At 59.4% G+C, this 20,429-nt stretch overlaps 1 protein-coding gene and 1 long non-coding RNA gene across 5 annotated transcripts in view; both read right to left on the bottom strand.

Moving 5' to 3' along the window:
* The window catches only part of GSE1 (Gse1 coiled-coil protein), a 394,776-nt gene that overhangs the window by 197,866 nt on the left and 176,481 nt on the right, over positions 1–20,429 (bottom strand). The window lies entirely within an intron of this gene.
* The window catches only part of LOC108637958, a 28,003-nt gene continuing 19,049 nt past the window's right edge, over positions 11,476–20,429 (bottom strand). The window contains exon 2 of the long non-coding RNA XR_001919432.1: positions 11,476–12,409. This is a non-coding gene — a long non-coding RNA (uncharacterized LOC108637958). The remainder of the gene's footprint in view (positions 12,410–20,429) is intronic.

Here is a 20,429-nt window from a genome sequence, read left to right as displayed (position 1 = left end):
GCGTCGGCCCCGCTCGCAGCCCTGGGGATAGCGCCCGGTGCGGAACAAGCCCCCGGCGGAGCTGGCAGGCCAGCAGGGAGACAGATAGTAAGCAAACACACACATCCGTGTGTGTGTCAGCTGTGATGCCAAACTCTGGAGAAGAACAGCAGAGTAGGTGGATGGGGGGCCCCCAGGGAGGCATCAGGTCAGAGGCGGGTGTTGTGGGGAGGAAGGGAAGTCCCATCCAGGCTCTGCGGTGAAAAGAAGAGTGGCTTCGGATCATGCAGATTCGCATGAGTGAGAAGAGTAGGGAGAGGCAGTGGAGACAGCAAGTGCAAAGGCCCTGGGGCATGTCTGAGAGCCAGGGAGGAGGAGGCTGTGTCTGGAGAGATTAGGAGACAGGATGATGGGACTGATCACCCCAGGCCTGGAGCCAGAGCAAGACACTGGCTTTGCTCCAGTGATGGGAGCCATGGCAGGTTCTGAGCAAGGAGGGCCATGATGACGCTTGAATAACAGACCCACACTTGTCACACGGAGCAAGCGGCCTCCTGCCTGCCCCCTGCCCCTGGAGCACCCAGGGAGAACACAGGGCCCCCGGTGCCCTGCGCATGTAGCCCCCTGCCCCCTGCCCCTGGAGCACCCGGGGTGAACACAGGGCCCCCGGTGCCCTGCGCACGCAGCCCCCTGCCCCCTGCCCCTGGAGCACCGGGGGTGAACGCAGGGCCCCCAGTGCCCTGCGCACGCAGCCCCCTGCCCCCTGCCCCTGGAGCACCCGGGGAGAACGCAGGGCCCCCGGTGCCCTGTGCACGCAGCCCCCTGCCCCCTGCCCCTGGAGCACCCGGGGAGAACACAGGGCCCCCCGGTGCCCTGCGCACGCAGCCCCCTGCCCCCCCCTGCCCCCTGCCCCTGGAGCACCCGGGGGAACACAGGGCCCCTGGTGCCCTGCGCACGCAGCCCCCTGCCCCCTGCCCCTGGAGCAGGTGAACGCAGGGCCCCCGGTGCCCTGTGCATGCAGCCCCCTGCCCACTGCCCCTGGAGCAGCTGGGGTGAACACAGGGCCCCCAGTGCCCTGCGCACGCAGCCCCCTGCCCACTGCCCCTGGAGCAGCTGGGGTGAACACAGGGCCCCTGGTGCCCTGCGCATGCAGCCCCCTGCCCACTGCCCCTGGAGCAGGTGAACGCAGGGCCCCCGGTGCCCTGCGCACGCAGCCCCCTGCCCCCTGCCCCTGGAGCACCCGGGGAGAACGCAGGGCCCCCGGTGCCCTGTGCACGCAGCTTCCGGGGAGGGCTATCTCCAGGCAGCAATTTGGTGCCACGCCTTCGGCAGCTCCCTGTGCTCTGGGTGTGTGCACACACGCCTGTGCTGGCAGGAGAGGGTGGTGTCTGGCTCTGCGGGGTGCCCTCTGGGGGTGCCCTGCGTGCGTGTCCCGGGCGGGAGTGTGTCTCCAGGCATGCGGCTCTGCGGCATTCCGTTCGAGCGTGTGTGTTGCAGGGACTCGGGGGCCACGAGTGTCTGCTGCTCCCAGAAGTGTTTTCAGAAGTTACATAGCATGGCTGGGGAGGGGGATGTGTTTGGGTCTGTGTGTGTGTCCCGTGTGGGCGTGGGCTTAGAGCTCTGGGTATTCTGTGTGTACACAGAGACAGCACATGCAAGCTGTTCCCATGCGGGGTCATAGGTGGGGGGAGATGGGATCGACTGCCTCGGGGGTCCATTTCCCAGGGGAGCAAACTGAGGCTCCAAGGTCGCTCAGTAGTAAGGAGAGCAGTTGGGATTCAAACCAAAGTCTATGGGACACTCCACAGCCCGTGTTCTGTCCCCTCAACCCATCTCCTCCTCAAGTGCTTCTCACTAGAAAATAAAGATAAGGATCTCTGAGCCAGCAGAAGGGGCTAAAGCCAGGGTTAACTCAGTACATTCCAGTGGCCGCAAATGCCTCCAGCCTAGGAATGTTTCTGTTGCTTGTCCCTCCCTTCCCCCTCCTTCCTTCCTCCCACCCATCCTCTACAACCCGTCCACTCATCCCTCTACCTGTCCATCTATCTGTCCTCCTACTTCCAACAAGTTCTTAAGAGTGGTGATGAAAAGTGCAGATTCCGTCTGAAGTTTGAATCCTGACTCTGCCACTGACCACTGAGCGATGGTGGGCAGGTAACCCTGTCTCTCCATGCCTCAGTTTCCCCGGCTGTGAGAAGGGATGTATCTGTAAGATATCACCTACAAGACACTCGCCTGAGGAGGTTGCAGGCTAAGAAGTTCAGAGTCCCACCCGCCTCCGACTTGCTGTGGATTCCTGGCCATGGTTAAAATTCTTCATGCTCAGCCTCAATCTCCCCATCTGTAACTTGGGAACAAGTTGTGCGTCCCTAGCGCTGAGAGGCCGGGGAGCTAAGGTTGCCCTGCGTGGCTTGACGGATGGGGGCTGGCGTGATGTGAGGACGGTGGGGAGGCTGACCTGGCTGGCCTGGAGGATGGGGCGGGGCAGGGTAGGGTGGCATGCACAGTGACAGCACCTTTTCCTGTGCCTGTCCCCAAAGCTCTGTCTCCTGGCAGGAAGATCCCGCGCCCCTTTGCCGCCAAGAGATCTGCTTTGTCTCATGAGTGTCGCCCCAGTGACTCCGCTCTCCTGCTTCCGTCTTCTCCCCACACTCCCTGCACCAGCCCAGCCTCCCCAACTCCTCCGAGACCTGGCTCCCAGCTCCGTGGGCCCCTCATCTGCCAAGCCTCTGCCGTTCAGCAGCCCCGACCTCTTCCTTGGCCCCGGGGTGTGTAGTGCCCCACGCAGGCGTGACCTCTCTGCTACCCGCGTGTCCTCCTTTCGCCTTTTCAGTCCTTCAACACCTGTGTCACCAGTGCCCTGGGTTAAATTCTCTGTTGAGATACCTCGTGTGGTGTGGTTTCTACGTTCTGGCTGGCCCCCAACTAAGATCACAGAACAGGCAGCTGCCCACAGCTGTGACGACATGGGGGCATCCAGGGACGTGGGGGCACTGCCTGCCGGCTCCCCAACCACCCAGAGCTCCGAGGGAGGGCCGACCGAGCCCCCAAGCTCGAGAATGGGGCCCCCAGCTCAGCCCTGCACCCCCTGGTCTCTGCTGTCCTCTGGGAAGAAAGCCCCATGGCAGCTGCCTGCGTGTGAGGCAGAGGCTCTGCCTACAACCCGCGGAGGCCCTGACACGTGTTAAAATAAATATTCTGCAAATATGATGTTCCATATGTATGACTTCGTGGGGTGATGATTTTCCTACTGATCGCCGTAAGTGACAGCTGTGCGGGGAGCGCTGGAAACACGGGCTGGGCGGCCTCCCTGTGCTGCGCGGCGGGGCGGGGAGGGGGTGCCCTGGCACAGAAGCATCTGGCGATTCGGGACACGGGAGGAGCCCAGCGCCTGTCAGCGTTCCGAGCGGGCACATTAGCTATTCCGAGGGACGCGTGGAGCAGGTGTTCCCAAGCAGCCTGTTCGTGATAATTACTTTTAGATTGTTTTAAAGTATTTAAGCGAGATCCTGGAGGCTGGGAGTTGGGAGGAGGCTGGGTGGTGGGCCAGGGACCGCCCAGGGTCCAGCCAAGGGGGTCTGCAGAGATGGGATGGGGCAGGATCATGTGACACAGGGTCCCACCGACCACCGGGTCCTTGTGCGGCTTGCAGCAGCTAGGCCAGCTGGGCCAGTTGTTAGAATATTGACGTAGATCCATTCTGCGGCCCCAGGTCCCAGCGAGTGGCTTCCAGGAGGCTTGGCCTCTTGCCAAGAAGTTGCCAGTCTCCCTGGGACCCATAATGAAGGCGGGGCCATGGGCAGAGCAGGTGAAATACCTTGAACGTTGACCCTGATGTTGCCTGTCAAGCTCCACTTCCCACAAGAATGCTTGGCCCTGACACTGGGAGGGCAGGGGTTTTGGGTCTGCTGTTCCACCCCTGTGCTGAGAACACACAGAGGAGCTCAGTGAGTTCTCCGTGTACCAGTGAATGAGTGAGTGAGCAAATGGATGAATGGGGACCGTAGTTACTAGGAGAGCTGCCATTCTGGCCCCTTCAGGAGACCCCAGGATATTCTTGGTCTGAACAAATGATGTGCCCGAGCTATGGGGCGCTGGGGAGGGGCTGCATTCTCTCAGCCTAGAAGGTGAGTGGAGGCAGGAAGCCTGGCTCTGGGGGTGCTCAGTCGGCCCCCGACACAGGGAGTAGAGCCAGGACTGACACCCCAACTAAGGGCTCAGGGGCTCCCCTAAAGAAGCCTGATGATGCTGGTGCCGCAGGGGCCCCGTCCTGGGAGCTGGGGCCACAAGCAGGCCCCTGGCTGGGAGCCGGGACTGACACCCCAGCTAAGGGCTCAGGGACTCCCCTAAAGAAGCCTGATGATGCTCGTGCCACAGGGGCCCTATCCTGGGAGCTGGGGCCACAGGCAGGCCGCTGGCTGGGGAGCTCTGCAGGCAGAGGGGAGGGCTGGGACAGTCGGGGGCGGGGGAGGACAGACAGACAGACAGACACACAGTCACCACGCTCAGTGGAGGCAGGACAGGGCCCCAGCCCTCCATGACCCCCTGCCTGCCTAGATCCACCTTCCCTTTAGTCCAAGCCCCTCCCAACCCCCAGCCCCTCACAGAATCCACTCAGGGAGCACAGAGCTCAGGGCGCAGCCGCCCCCAGGAACGTGTGCGAAGGCGGCAGCCACTCCAGACTGATGAGTGGGAACCCCCGGCAGGTGGGATTCTGCCCAGGGGTGGTTTCAGAAAAGCCCCAGGAGTTTGAGGCTCAGCAGAAGGTGCCCGCACTCCCGGAACAGTGGCCCAGGTCTGGAGCCCCTGGGCAGGGGTGGGGGCCAGCCGGGCATCCCCCAGGGGGCCTGACCCCAGCACTGGGCCTGTGGGATCAGGGACTGCAGGAGGACGGAGCCTGGCTTTGCATGAGGGATGATGTCCACTCAGGGTTGGAGATGGCTCTCAAGACAGGCTGGGACCTTTGTCCGTTTCTGCAGAGGAGAGTCCCTTCTGGTCACTTCCAGCTCCTATAGACATGGACCCTCAGGTGCGGGTCAGATGATTAGGATTCTGGTTCCTGGTAACCGGCTCCACCCCGCTGTCCTCTGCGTGTTTGCCCAGGCGGTGCCTGGGGCCAGCCACACCTGAATGCCCGCCTCGGGCAGGGATCACAGGGCCAGGGGCTGGGAGCAGTGGTGTTTACAGCTGCTATTTAAAATCCTGGCAAGTTCAATATTAGCTCGGGGGTTTGTGCAATCTGTTGCCAAGATAAAGCCACCAAGCGGGTGAGCAGGGTGCCCTGTCCTGCCCCGATGGAGCCCAGAGCAGCCAGACCTGGTTAACGAGCAGCCTGCAGGCTCCAGCAGCCCCTCCTCCAAAGCCCATTTGCCAGAGTTCACCAAGCACAACCCCAGGGCCGCAGTGCTCCAACCTCGGGGGGACCCAGGGGCTCCCTGCCGCCCTGCTCAGCAGAGGAGCTGGAACTGTGAGTGGCAGCCGCTGAGGCCCTGCATGAGCAGCCCCGCTCCCCTCAACCCCAGCTCCAGCCTTAGGGCGTTTGCACTTGCCTGGGACACTTCCTCCTCACCCCCTTCAGGCTGGAAGGCCACCTCCTGCAACCAGAGCTCCACCTGCCCCTTCCCGCCCCTCCCCCTGCTTGACTGTGTTCATAGAGCTTATCACACCGGCCTGGGATCACATATTCGCTGGAGCACGTTTATTTTCTATCCACTCCACTTCGTGGCACAGGGATAAAGAATCCTCCTGCCAATGCAGGAGACGCGGGTTTGATTCCTGGGTCAGGAAGATTTCCTGGAGGAGGAAATGGCAACCCCATCCAGTATTCTGGCCTGGAGAATCTCATGGACAGAGGAGCCCGGCGGTCAGGCTACAGTCCCTGGGGTCACAAAGGGTCAGGCGTGACTGAGTGATGGAGCACACACACCCCCGTGAGGGCAGGTACCTTGTGTGCCCCATTTCTGGCCAGGACAGTGCCAGGCACTGCGTGTGCCACGGCCACAACCCCCAGCCAAGTGCTCCCTGCTTCACCCTCCCACCCTGGCCCAGGGAGACCCCCGCCCCGCCCCGCCCAGGGAGGAAGCTGACATCCCTCATTTAGCGACTCTGCGGGGGCACCCCGGGCTCCTTCCCGAGAAGCCTCTTACTGTCAGTCTTGCCTGAAGCCTGCGTGCCTATGGGAGGACCCTGCCAGCCACCCTGGCGGAATTCATCTTTTATTCATGCTGATAATGTAAACGGGACTGTGTCTGGAGCAGAGTCACTTAACCCATTAGAGAAGCTGCTGCTGCGTCACAGGCCTGGAGGCGGGGGGTGGGGGGGCACATGGGGGGTGGCCTGGGCCTCAGATGCGCCCCAGGGGACAGCTAGACTTAGGGATCCACAGATGGGCCTGCCTGAGTTCCAGCTTCCTCGGTAGGTCATCCTCATAGAAATGAACGGTCAGTTCTGTACGTTTACCAAGGCTGCCCCGGGAAGGCTGTCCCTAGAGGGGTTCAGGAAGGAGGTCCCGGGATGACAATAAATGCCTGCCTGGTGGGGTGGTGCGCAGACTGAGCGAATAACACGCGGAAAGAAACAGAGCAGGGCCTGGCCCAGAGGAAGCGTCAACCAATGTCAACTAGTATCCGTTCCTCTAGGAAGAAAGCCCTGGAGTCAGGGCCCCTGGGAGGCCATTCCTAAAGGAAATTCTAAGGATGGAAATACAGCTACTGCCATGGCTCTGCCTCTGGGGAAGCGGGTGGGATAAGAACACACACAGACACACACACACCTGGATGAAGGCGGTTCACAAGGACAGGCCTGCAGAAACAGCGGCAGTTAGGAAACCTGCCTTCTCTCTGCATGTCAGAAAGTAGTTGGCCAGCCGTTTGTCGAATGAATAAGTGACAAGCTGGCTGGGGTCCGGCTGCTGGAGACCCGGCTTGACACCCTGCTATTTTCGACAGCTGGGCCCAGGAGCCCCCGTGGGCTCAGGGTCATCGGCCGTACAGTGGGGAGATTTACGCACAACCCGCATCACAGGTGAGGGCTAAAAGAGATACCACACAGGGTGCCCCGCCGGGCCAGCCGGGCATCCTCAGCCCCTCTGCCTCATCTCGCTCAACGGGGTGTGCAGTCAATATCCTGTTTGCTGTGCTCTTTTGTGGGAGGGGTGAGATGGAGAGAGGTATGGGGAACGGGGGCGGGGGCCGGAAAGAGGTTACCCAGCAGGATGTCCTGGGCCCCATCCTCCCATGCTCTGGGCCCAGGGCCAGAGAGACCTCTGGACACCTCCATCCTGAGTCCAGGCCACCGGGGGACCTGGTTCAGGAGAGATCAGGGCCTCCTCCTGCACCCCCGTGGCCTGGCTTCCCGACCACGGGGCTCACTGCCCACTGGGCGCTGCTCTGAACGCTGCAGATGCCACTCCAGTCCTCCCAGAGATCCCTGGGGTCAGGTGACACGGCCTGAGTAGGACGGGCGGCATCCAGGTGGTGCCCCTTGGGGAAGCCCCTGGCATTGCAGCCGGTGTGCCCCCCCAACCCCCCACCTACCCCTGCCCTGGGGCCCGGGAGGCCCTTAACCCGGCTCTCATGCCGTCAGGAAGCCACTTGCCTCAGCCCACTCATCCCAGGGCCAGCACGGACTGATCATAGGCAGACAGGCCCCTGAGCCTCCGGAGACCGGCAGAAGTGCCCAGGCTGTACCAGGGGCCTCCTGCTTCTGTCACTGTCCCTGGGGATCCGCTTGGCCAGCGAGGGGAGGCATGACCGGGGGCACCCAGAGGGCGGGGGTCCCAGGTGGGGCCAGAGAGCAGGGTGCAGAGCCTCAGCCCTGGAGCCTCCTGGGCCTCTCAGGGCCTCCCCTGCTTTCCTTCGGGAGGATGTGAGCTGAGAATCTAAACCTTTTGTGGTCCCCGAGGAGTGTCCTGCAGCTGCTGAACAAAGAACCCTTACAAAACCAAGGATTCACTCCCTCACGGTTCTGAGTTCACCTCTCTGGAGGCCCTGGGCAGGGGCGGCGGGGGCGATCCTTCCTGCCTCTTCCAGCTTCCTGTGGCTGCTGGACACCCAGGTCCCTTCCCGAAACCTTCCCATAGGCACCCTGGTCTTGGATTGAAGGTCCACCCTAGTCCTGTATCACCGCATCTTAACTGTTCCTGGTGAAGGTCACATGTTAAGGTTCCAGGCGGACAATGCGTTTGGGGGGCCACTACCAAACCCAGCACAGCCCTGCGTTCAGCAGGGACTCAGGCCCCAGGCTGGCCTGCACAATTTAGCACTCGAGCTGAGCTGGCCCCAGAGGCCCCCGCAGCCCTGCCTGCTTCCCGCCACTGGCACCTTATCTTCTGTCCCAGCCACGGGGAGCTCTGCCCACATGGCCCCACTTCCACACTGTTTCAGTCTCCAAGCCTTCCCCACTGTTCACTCTGTCTGGAAGGCCCTTCTCCAGTTTTCCACGGAGGGAACGTCTTTTGCCTTCAAAGCCCAGCTCAAGCATCACCACCCTCAGGAAGCCCTCCTTGATTTTAGGTAGGGCTCCCTGCTCCCTGTGCTTATTCCAGCCACTGTGATGAGCATGCTGTTTAGTGTCTGCCGATGTACCCGCCAGACTCCTCGAGACACCAGGAGGGCAGGGGGCTTGTCTTGTTTAGGTCAGCATCCCAGCCCCTAACACAGACCTGGGCACTTCACAGACTCATGATACCTGGTGGCAGAAGGGGTGATCAGATAGTCCCAGCTGGGTCTCAGAGGGGCCTTCTGGGGGCTAAGACGCTGGACCGGCACCCACGTCTCTGGCCCTCCCAGAGCAGCGGCTCTCTGCCCCCGGCTACGCGTCGCAATCACCTGCGCGTGTGTGTTCAGTTGCTCACTTGTGTCCAACTCTGTGTGACCCCACGGACCGCAGCCCGCCAGGCTCCTCTGTCCATGGGATTCTCCAGGCAAGAATACTGGAGTGGGTTGCCATGCCCTCCTCCAGGGGATCCTCCCGACCCAGAGACAGAACCTGTACCTCTCAAATCTCCTGCACTGGCAAGCGGGTTCTTTACCACTAGCGCCCCCTGGGAAGCCCTGCACGAGCCCTATCCAGTCGCTTGCATCAGGATCTCTGGGGGTGGGGCAGGGCATCGGAGGTGTTTCAGAGTCCCCGATGATGCGAACAAGTATGCCGGGCTGGGAAACACTGCAGCAAGGCAAGGGAAAGGCTGGTAGACTTAAACTCTGCCCCCCAACTCTAGATGGGGGTCCCTGGCGGTCGCAGTACCCACCCTTAGGGCAGCGCCCTGCACCCTTGCTGCGGTCCCTGCAGTGACCAAGCCAGCACCCCTCAGCTGTCAGCAAGCTCCAGACCCAGGGCTCCCGACCACCGCTCCCTCCCAAGGTGCCTCCCCCAGGCTCCCGGCTTCACACGCCATCTGTGCACCAAGGGTGCTGTGTGCGTAGCTGCAGACTCAAATACCCAACTGCCAACTGGATCTCCACTTGGTGTCTAACAGCATCTCTCAACGTGGCCAGAACGGAGCTCCGGCTCCTCTCCCCAGACCCGTTCCTCCTGGCAACGCCAGCCTCCCAGTCCCTCAAGTCACAGACTTGGAGATGTTCTCGAGTCCTCTGTCTCTCCCTCCTCTGAGCCACCAGCAAATCCCGACAGCTCTGCGTTCCAAGTATACGCGGAAGCCGAGCACCCCCTCCAAAACACCACCCTGGGCCCAGGAGCCATCACATCTTTGCCTCGACTGTTGCAACAACCACCCAGTGCCCCCGCTTCTGTCTTGGTTCCCTTTGTTCCCCACACAGAGGCCCGGCGGGTCCTGGGGTGGAGCCTGGGAGGGATGACACAGGGGGCTGTGTATACTTTCAGCTCTGGACCACCTCTTGACGGTGTCTTGTCACCACACCCCACAGATAGCAGTGGCTTCTCTGTGCTGGGAAGCTGGAACAGTCAAGAGACGGCTTCCTGGAGGAGGTGGGGTTTATGCTAAGTGCTGATTTGGATGGGCAGCCAGGAGGGAGATGGGCAGTCCCTCATGTCCAAAGACTGAGAGATGAGAAGAGCAGCGTGCTGGGAAAGGCAGCCGGGAGCTGGATCGTCACCTCTGAGGGAGCCATTGGTCAAGGGTGCCCCTGGGCTGGCCCTGGGGCCCTAGGTCCTGTAGCCGTCAGCCTTTTAGCCCCACCTCTGTGACTCTGCACCAAACCTGCTTCCCAGCAGCCCCAGAGTAACCCCCACACCCCTTCCTGCCTTCCTCAAGCCCAGTGATTCTGTCTGCGGGCCCCAGACCTGCAGCATCAAGGTCACCAGGGAACTTGCCGGAAATGCAGAGTCTTGGCCCCACCCAGCCTCACTGAGTCAGAAGTGCTGAGACAGCCTAGCATTGCAGATGTTACACACCCTCCAGGGGTACTGATGCTGCTGGAGTCAGAGAACCGCGGTCCAGCCGTGCTGGATGCTGACAAACATCTGGGACCCGGAGACTCGTCCCTTCCCAGTGGACTCAGGATCCAGCCTTCTGTCCAAGGAATGCCCCCTGACGGTAGGACAGCTGGAGTGGCCGGGGCCATTGGAGGTGGCGGGTGGAGGAAGAGGGCTGCAGACCCCAACGCAGAGACACGCCAAACCAGCAGCAATGGGGGATGCCTGCGGCTGCCCACACACACCCGTGCCAGCCCTTCTAGAACCACACAGGAGGGTAAGTAGAGCAAGTCAGCAATCCAGTGCTCTGACTCCATCCTCCCGCTGCTGAGAAAACAGAGGCCAGGAAAGTCAAAATAAACCACTGGGGCGGCCAGCGGCTAAGCTGGAGCGTGACCTCAGGGCTCCTGATGTGGGGCGCCTGACAGCTTCCACCAGGGGCCGTTTCACCACCAGGGGACAGCTGGTGAGGCCTGGAGACATTTTGGGGTTGTCACACCTCGGGGAGCAGGTGCTGAGGGCAGCTCGTGGGTCATGGCTTGGGAATGTGGTTCAAGGTCCTACCGTGCTCAGGACGGCCCCACCACAGAGAATGGGCCAGCCCCGAACGTCAGCGGTGGCGATGCTGAGGAGTCCTGAGCGGCCTCCACGTCAAATCAAGACCAGGAAATTAGTGATCTCCTAGGAGTCTAGGTACCAGGCCCTCAAATTCCTGCCAAACTCTGCATGGCGGTGGGAAAAGGTCCAGCAAGGGTTTGCTGGGTGTCCTGCACGTTGGGCAAGGACCCTCCATCACCACTGTCCCCTGGGACCACCCCCCACACCCCGCCAGAGAGTGAGTGGGCATGCCTGGCCAGGCAGCTGACCGAGCCCTCTTTCCTGGGGGGATCCGAACTGTACGGGTACCCTTGGACCTCAGCCTGCTCAGAGGCAAGTCCGACGGAGCCTGCTTCACGTCACACCCCATCACGTCACTTGCTCCCACTTGGGGCTTGGAACAGAGCAGAATCACACATTCAACCTTGAGAAATTAGGCGGCCCCTCCCAGCTCCCGGCTTGGAGCACCACCCCCCACCAACTCCTCACGCTGGCGAGCACTGGTTCCAAGAGCGGTTCATATTTAATAATGCAATTTATATTCCACTCTCAACATAAACTATTGTAAAGGCGCTCTAATGTAAAAATACATCTGGCTTGTCAATAGTTTATCTTCTGGATCGGCATCTAAATCCCTGGGCCTTTTTGACTTATGGCTGCACCACTGTCTAATGAATAAAAAGGTGCAAATTATAGGCCCGGCTTTAATGCTCATCATAAAATTAGACGATAGTTGCAAAAGCTGCATTCTCCTGCCCACAGTGCTGCGATGGTGAGCCATAAATAAAGTGTATTTAATGTATCCCAGGGCTGTGCAAACCCGGGAAACAGTGTGTTATCGCTCGGCCTTCGATGGGTCCGCCAGAAGTTCAATGAAGTGATAACGGATCCATCATGTGAATTTATGTTAACTGTCTCCGTGCAAAGCCATGGCCTCAACACTGTAAATAGCCTACAATCCTTCTAGCAGGCCCGCCTGCCAATAAAACTGTCAGTGCTGGGCTGGCAGCAAGCACCTTCAGGACAGAGGGACAAGCCGTTAAGTTCTGGAGGCCGGTGGGGGCGCCCCCCACCTCCCACCCCCAACCCCCCGGGCTCTTCTGCGGGCTTGTCAACCGCAAAGGGAATGAACTTTCTTTCAATCAGCAGATCCCATCCACAGGGGTCAACAGAGGCCGGCTGTGGCAGACGGGTCCGCTGGGGATGTGGCTGGCGGGGAGGTGGCTGTCTGCCTGCGAGGGGGCTGGGGGTAGGAAGGGGACCCAGTCACTTCTTGCTCCGGGTTACAGGCTCTTCAGCTCTAGGATGTGGGTCTGTAGCATCAGGACACCTCTGGCACCTGGAGCCTGCTAGTCTCATGATGGGTTCATTATGTAGCCATTCGTCCATCTATCCATCCGTCGTTAATACTGCACTCAGCCCTTCTCTGTTCCAGGTCCTGTGAGGACATGGAGAGGACACAGGAAGACCACAGCTGAGAAGTCAGGATCCCCAAGTATAAAATCGACCCCTGCTAACACCATCTCTCTGTGCCTCTTATCTATGACCATCTACTCCCTTCTCGGAAGCTTCGTGACACCGACTCTCACATCTTTCTTGTTCAGACTGCGAGCTGAGACCCAAGGAGTCATGAACGCATTCTGTGGAGGGGGTCAGAATGTTTCTTCTGTGGCACTCAATGGGACAGGGAACAACAGAATCGTCCAAACACCATTTCGAGGGCGCGCATGTACACGTAGGGTGGGTAATGAGGTAAAATGGAAAATTCATTCCGTGAGCTGCAGACACATGGAAGTTTGAGAAACGTGTGTCTGTACCACTCACTGGCAAGTGACGCGGTTCCTGAAGTGCTTCTTGCCATGTGGAAGGGCCTGCTTGTCCTACATGAGTCCCAAGAATGCCCTGCACCCTGCCCTGTGTCTAACTGATCCCCTCCTCCATGCCCCAGTGGTCTCGAATGGGAGGCCCCACCACGGAGATGCAAACGCCCACAGCCTCCACGGAGCTCTGCGAGTAACTCCTAGGGCTCTCTGAATCCTTTCAGAATTGCAATTCTGGAATCAATTTTGTAAGGTACACAGCCTGCTAGGACAGTGGTGCATGGATGTAACATATAAGTATACATGTTCTGAGAAACGTGGGCTAAAAATGATTGGACTGACATGGGCTCGTGAAGTTTGCAGACACCTGGGACCCGAGGTGGACCACACCACCCTGATGTCCCTGATGCTGATGATTAAAGATGGTGCTCTCAGCTCAACAGGGCCTGAAGGCCTCTGTCCTTGGGAACAGTAGCTGGGGAAGAGGTGGCATCGATCCTGGTGTCCTCAGCAACGTCTCAGGGCGCCGGCCTTTCTCCCGGGGACTCATCACCCTGCTTCTGCAGCCCTTCATGGGTGCCTTGATTCCCACACCCCAGCTGCTACCAGCAATGTGCTCTCTTTGGGAACACGGGAGGCAGCCTGTCTCTCTGCTTCAGCTTCACCTTTAGGGGGCTGAGAAAACAGGGGCTCTCATCTGGGTGGAGTGGCGTCCCTGCAATGCTTGCCATGATGCAGGTTCCCAGGCCTGGCTACGCACTCCTGGGTCAGCACTGCTGGGGGGGGGGCAGGGACCCAGCAACTCCATGGATCCCAGTGACGTGTGACAGCCGCCAACTGTCAGGCTGGGTTGGCAGGGCACGTTAGGAACACACAGGCTTTGAAATGAGAATAAGCGCTCTGACCCCATGGGTCAGCCATGAGGCGAGCAGAACAGCTGGGGCTTGGAGAGGTGTTCCCTGTGGGTTCCTGGCGGCAGCATGGAACCTTCCAGAAGCCAGGCCCTCCCCGAGCAGAATCTGACATCGTACATGTGGATCAAAGGCTCGGCTTTATGAGCTGTCACCGAACAAGCAGCAGGGTGGCATCGGGAGTCTGTGTGGCCTGGGGGGTGGCACAGGGCTGGGCAGGGCTGGCCCCCGAAGATGTGCCTGCCCTCATGTTACCGTGCAACGCGCACAGAGCAAACCAGGAGGAGGTGTCTCCGCTGGGGGCATGAGGCTGAGGCTCTGAGTGCAGGGCAGCCTGGGTTACCCAGGTGGGCCCCGAGTGCAACCGCAGGCATTCCCCCGGCAGGGGGCAGACGGAGCTTGCCACCCACGGAGCGGAGGGCCACGCAGAGCCATAGCAGAGCGCCCTGTGGAGAGGCTGGCCCTCAAGATGGGCGTGACGCGGCCACATCCCAAGGCCGCCAGCCGCCTCGGAGGCCGGCAGAGACCACAGCAGATCCCCCTCAGGCCTCCAGAGGGGGCGCGGCGCTGCCCGCACCTTGATTTCAGCCCCCAATACCGACTCTGGACTTTCAGGACGACGACGGGAGAATAAACGCCCTGTTTTAACCGCAGAGTTTGTGATCGTTTGTTTTGGCGGCCCTGGGGCACTCATAGAAGGCCCCGTGTTCCAGAGGGCTAGTGCTTGGAATTCAGTGCTCTCTGCTTGCTGCCTTTAAACCCTTCATCATTCTGTCTTTTTTTTTTTCCCTTAAACCTCGCTGCTGCTCAGCTAGTGGGATCTCACCTCCTTGACCAAGGGTGCAACCCATGCTCCCTGCGGTGGAAGCGTGGAGTCCTAACCACACGGGGAATTCTCTAATCTTTCCACTTGGGTCTCATACACGCGGTCTGATGAGACAACTGTATGCATGGGGTCGGGCCGGCTGGGGGGTGCCTGAAGCTTTGGCTGAGCAGTAGTTCTGCCCCACAGCAGCAGCCAGCTGTGTGTGGGGAGCGGGAGGCTTCATACCGACATCCGCTCCACGCCTGGGGGGCAGGGCGCGGAGGGCACAAACCCAGGTACGGGTCAGGACACAGACCCCAGGGTCTGCGGGTTGGGCCAGCTCCGTCTTTCTCGGTCCCACTACAAGGTGAAATTCAACCTCGTCTTACCGTGGGCTGCCCCTTAATTTAGGGCAGAGGGCCCCTGAGGGATCACCGCCTCCACTCCAGGATGCACTAGTGCACGGGGTGGGTAAGAGGGGCGCTGCCCAGCACCACGGTCCTCCAACCAGCGGAATATGGCAGAAGACATGGCATGTCACCCGTGAGATTTGTTTAGAAGATGCTGGTTCCCTCCCTCCCCGGCACTTTCTTGCCTTCTTGCTTTACTCACTTTGACAAAGCATGTTATGAGCTGCCACGTGGGAGAGGGCCATATGGCAAGGAATTGAGGGAGACGTCCAGCCAACCTCCATCCAGGGATTGAGGCCCTTCGTCAATGGTCCTCAAAGACCTGGATCCCGCCAGTGGCTGTGAGTGGGTCCTTCCCCAGTGAGCCCTCAGATGAGATGGCAGCCCTGGCCCACACTGGATCATAGCCTGAGAGGGCCCCTGAAGCAGGAGATCCAGCTGGGCTGCACCCAGGTTCCTGACCACCAACACTGGGAGATAATAGATGCTGCTGGGAGCCGCCAGGTTTGGGGGTAATTTGTTACGTGGCTATGGATAGCTGATACACCCAGCCAGACATGCCTGGGGCACCTCCTCTAGAAGCACTGTCTTGTGGTTTCGCAGCCCACGCTCATCTGAGCTGGCAGAGCCTGCTTCTCACTCATGATCCTTCCTCCAACCTCAGCTCTTGTCGCTCAGCCTGGCCCTGACTCTCCATCATACCATGACAGGCCGTGTCAGCTCATTCTCAGCTGCGAGGTTGCTCTCTGTCACCTGAACGAGGCTCCACTCCTCCTAGGTCCACCCCAGTCTCTCCTTCATGGCCAGCTTCTCTTGACTCTATCCCATCCAAGTCTCTGCTCCCCTGGGCCCCCCTGGCATCGCTGGGCTCAGTGCAGAGAACGCCATGGCCCCAAGGACAGGTCATATGCCAGGCTCAGGGTCCGCTGGCTCATTCTGCCTCCTCTGTGGGCAGCAAGGTTCCTAAGGATGGATAACTCTTAACCCACTCGATGCCAGACACCACAGGGCACTTACTGTGTGCTTCAGGCTAGGCTTCCAGACAAATGGCACAGGATTCTTGCCCTCTCTGGGCCAACAGTCCTCAAATCTGGGGACTGCAGGGCTTGTGAGAAAGTGGTTCCCTCAGTGGGTGCTCTTAATGTGCCCAGGGTCCAGTTTGAGAGGCCTGGTGGGTGGCACTCACCACTGTCCCCAGGGGAGTTCTATGCAGACGTGACTGCACGCGGATGTATGCCCTGAGTCCCTGGAAATGCTCAGTTAAAGGGTGGTCATCTGGTAACCAGAATGTGCTCAGTTATATGTAGACTGGCATCCAAGTGGAGAGTGCAAAGTTAAAGTATCCTGGTAGGGAGCTGGTGGCACCCGGGCTGAGAATTATGTTTTTGTTGGAAGGGTGGCTGCCAGGCAGCCCCACACACATGCTAAAGGCTGAAGGCTAGAATAGGAGGTATGGATGTCCCTGCAGAAGTGCCCCAGACAGGGCAGGACAGGACGTGGTGTTCACAGGGGACTGGGCAGTGTGGGGCATGAGACCAGGACGTGCATGCTCAGTTGGCCTGAACCATCTACAGTGCCATTTCCCAACCTGACTGGACTCACGGCCTGTCGGTTTGAGGACAAAGGATCAGGCTAAATGCTGTACATCCCTGGGAAGCACACCCAGGCCTCGACACTCCGTAGCCCCTTGCGTACACAGTAGGTGCTCCATAAACACTCTGTAATGAGAGCCTCTTGCACACTCCCAGAGTCTCGCTCAGCACCAGCCTCCAGGTGCCCTCACCACACCACCCCTTCTCTCATCCAACCTGGGTTGTCCCCTGACACCACCTCGTAGCCGCAGCTGGCTGCCCAGCATAAGGCCAACCCTGAAGGGGCCACAGCTGGCCGGGCTGGCCGCAGCCTCCCCCAGGGATCCTGGGCCAGCTGGGGAGGCGCCGCCTGCCCCTGGGCCAGCTCACTTGCCTGGTGTGGCTCTGCGGAGGTGCCCCAGTGATGGCAGCCGCGGGCCCCCTGGGGGCCAACCAACCAAACCAGGCCCCCTGGGGTCTGGGCAGCAGCCTCTCCACCCGCCCCGCCCCGTTGCGATGGTCCCGAGGACTCCCTAACAATAGCACTCCTAAATCCTCATGGCCAATTCGGCTCCATTTCTATAAATAATGTAGAATCTTTTTATTTACTGACAGGTTGTAAAAGTATCAGGGAGAATAATGTGAAATCAGGAGCTGCTGAATAATGCATGCCATCGGCCTCACTCCCTCTCCTGCCTGGGCGGGGTCCCCTGGCCCCCAGAGACTGCACCCCCTGCGGGGGGCCACGGGAGGGCTGCTCAGAGCTGACGCTGGGGTCCTGGGCGCCACTTCCTCCATTCAGTCCTTCAAGGTTTGGACTTGATCTTCGGGCAGGATTTCTGGGGTCACTCGGAGTGCAGGGTCAAGGGTCCACACCCATGTGCTCTGCATATTCAAACCAAACCTCAGGCTCAGCCGCTCATACAAACATACATTTGCATGGTCAGAGCCAGGGCTCTGCTGCACCCCCTTCCCAGACACACACAGACATGCACCCACAATCACACACAGACGTACATGTAATCATACAAAACGCAAAGGTACAGACACATACACATATACATACACATCACATACATACACCACATGGAATACACACACACGGACATACCCAGACATATATAGTCAGACACACGTGCACAATCACACACTAAGACACACACACATAAACACAAAGAGACACACAGACACACGCAATCATGCACACCCAGACGAAAGACAACCACACAGACACACGTAGACACACCTAACACAGACACACACACCACCACATACAAAGATAACCACACAGACACACGTACATACACCTAACACACACACACACACACACCACCACATACAAAGACAACCACACAGACACACGTGCATACACCTAACACACACACACCACATACAAAGATAATCACACAGACACACATAGACACACCTAACACACACACACACCACATACAAAGATAATCACACAGACACAGACACATCACATACACACACCACATGGAATACACACACACGGACATACCCAGACATATACAGTCAGACACATGGGCACAATCACACACTAAGATACACACACTCATAAACACAAAGAGACACACAGACACACGCAATCATGCACACCCAGACGAAAGACAACCACACAGACACACGTAGACACACCTAACACACACACACACACACCACATACAAAGATAACCACACAGATACACATAGATACACCTAACACACACATACACACACACAGACACACACCACCACATACAAAGATAACCACACAGACACAGGATACACAGCCACACACACCTTGTTTTCCCTTATCTTTGGTGATCTCAAAATCTCGTCAGAGTGGGGAGAGCTGGCTGAAGCTTTGGTGGATAATTCATATTTTTTCTTGACTTTTGAAGAGTGTGCATTAATTATTCAAGATGCTGACTTGGCTGTGAGGGTGCAGGTGTTAGAGTGGCCACAGGGAGGGCGTCACTCAGCCCGCCCCGCGTCCAGCTGCCCTGTCCAGGCAGAGCCCCTGGGACTGGGTGGGGTGGGGGCTCTGTCCCTGGCCGGAAATGACCTCTAGCCATCAGCAAGGGAGGCAGGGGTGGGGGCTGAGCCTGGAAACTGCACCCATGAGGGTGTGGCCCTGGCTCTCTGCTGCCAGGGGTACCCCTGCGCCCAGGGGCTCAGCACACAGCAGGTGCTCAGCGAACACACAGGAGTAAAAAGCTCTGTGCTGCTGTTACCTCCACTTTACACCTAAACACACCTCCACACGTGCACACACAGGACCAAATGGCCAGAAAGGGACACTGTCCATTGGCTCAGGAACCCGGCACGGGCTGTGAGGTTTGGTTCCCCGGTGAGCGCTGACATCTGAACCGCAGGCCCCTCACTTCTAGCCCATGGTGCCATTTTACAGCTGGAGGCACTGAGGCGCCAGGTCGCACAGCGATTTGCCTGAGATCTGGAATTTGTTTAGTGCCGGTGGCCTGGCAGCGGTCACACAGGTCATCCCTATTCCTGCCATGGCCACAGGGGGCAGACAGGTCCCCACACTGCACACACGCCAAGGGCAATAGCCGCTTCCCTGAAGACAGACAGCGATGCATCTGGGATGGGGTGCAGGCCAGCTACCTCCAAGACCCTCCTCCTCACCGGGGTGGGACTGAGTTCTTGGGTCGGCCTGGGTCCCTCCATGTGTTACAGAATGGTATTCCTAACACCCCACCCTGCTTTCCCAGCAGGCACCCCAGTTCTTCTCACGCCTTAACTCGTTCAATCCCCAAGCCTGTCCGTGGACATTATTATCAGGCCCACTTCGCAGATGTGAACACCGAGGTAGAGAACGAGATCAGCACTTATTGGGGTCTGAACCCCACAGACTCCAGAAGGCAGAGCGAGGTACCTCTACAAGGGGCTTCTCCCCTGGGGGCACACAGGGTCACCGGAAGTCTTAAAACACATGGATCCCTGGAACCCTCCCACCCTGAGATTCTGAATGAGTGGGTCTGCAGGGTGGAACGTGGGCTGCAGGGGTTTGGAACAGTGATGAGAAAGGGTGGCCCCAGCTTCCTGGGGCTCCTCTGCTCCTGGAAGCCACACGCCTCCTTCTGAGAGCTGCCGGCAGAGGGTCTCAGGGGAGATGCCCGAATTAAAATCAGACCTCAGGAGGGGAGCCCCTTCCCACGTCATTTCAGGCCTGAAGCCTGACGCCAGCCTGTCCCCAGAGAAGCAGCAGTGAAGAGAACTGAGGTGGAGGCTGCTGGGTGTCCTTGGGCGGCCAGATGGCAGCTTGGCCAGCAGGCGGGGCCACTCGCGCTGCCTGGAGCTCTGGGGAGGCTGGGCTGAGTCAGAAACCCAGGCTTCCTGCCCGGAAGGTGACTTTGGAAGCTTGAGAATTTGGCCATGATGGCTCCAGAACCAGTCTGTTCCCAAGCCTCAGTCATGGGAGACCACACGCTCCAGGCGGGGACAGTGCAAGAGGACCCCAGTGCCAGGCACCTGCCTGGGGGGTGAGGGCAGCACTGCGCCCACAGCAGAGGGTGGACACAGGCGAGAGAGAGAGAGAGAAAAAGAGAGAGAGAGAGAGAGAGAGAGAGAGTGTGCAGAGGGCCACGTGTCTAGGGCCAGTGAGCTTTGCTGTATGGCTCTGGGTCCAGCACTTTGCCTCTCTGAGCCTGAAAAGGGTGGGGCGGGGTGCGGGGTGGGCGCAGAACCTGCCCTTTGCCAAGGGCCTGAGCAAAGGCATTTGGACCCCAGACCCAGGCGGGGGAAACCAAGCTTCACCTCTTCCCTTGCTCCCTGCTGGACTTCACGGAGGACCACGAGTTGGGGGGGGCGGTGTCGGCTTCTCCCCTCTCCCGTCCACTCCGTATCTCCCCCGCATCCTCCCTCTCCCAGCCTCACCAGCAGGATGGAGCCACCCTCTTTGCCCCTTCCCCTGCTCCCCA

Source organism: Capra hircus, chromosome 18 (assembly GCF_001704415.2).
Source record: "Capra hircus breed San Clemente chromosome 18, ASM170441v1, whole genome shotgun sequence".
NCBI classification, from domain to species: domain Eukaryota; kingdom Metazoa; phylum Chordata; class Mammalia; order Artiodactyla; family Bovidae; genus Capra; species Capra hircus.
The sequence above is the reverse complement of the archived record's forward strand: the minus strand, read 5'-3'. Positions and strand labels throughout refer to the sequence as shown.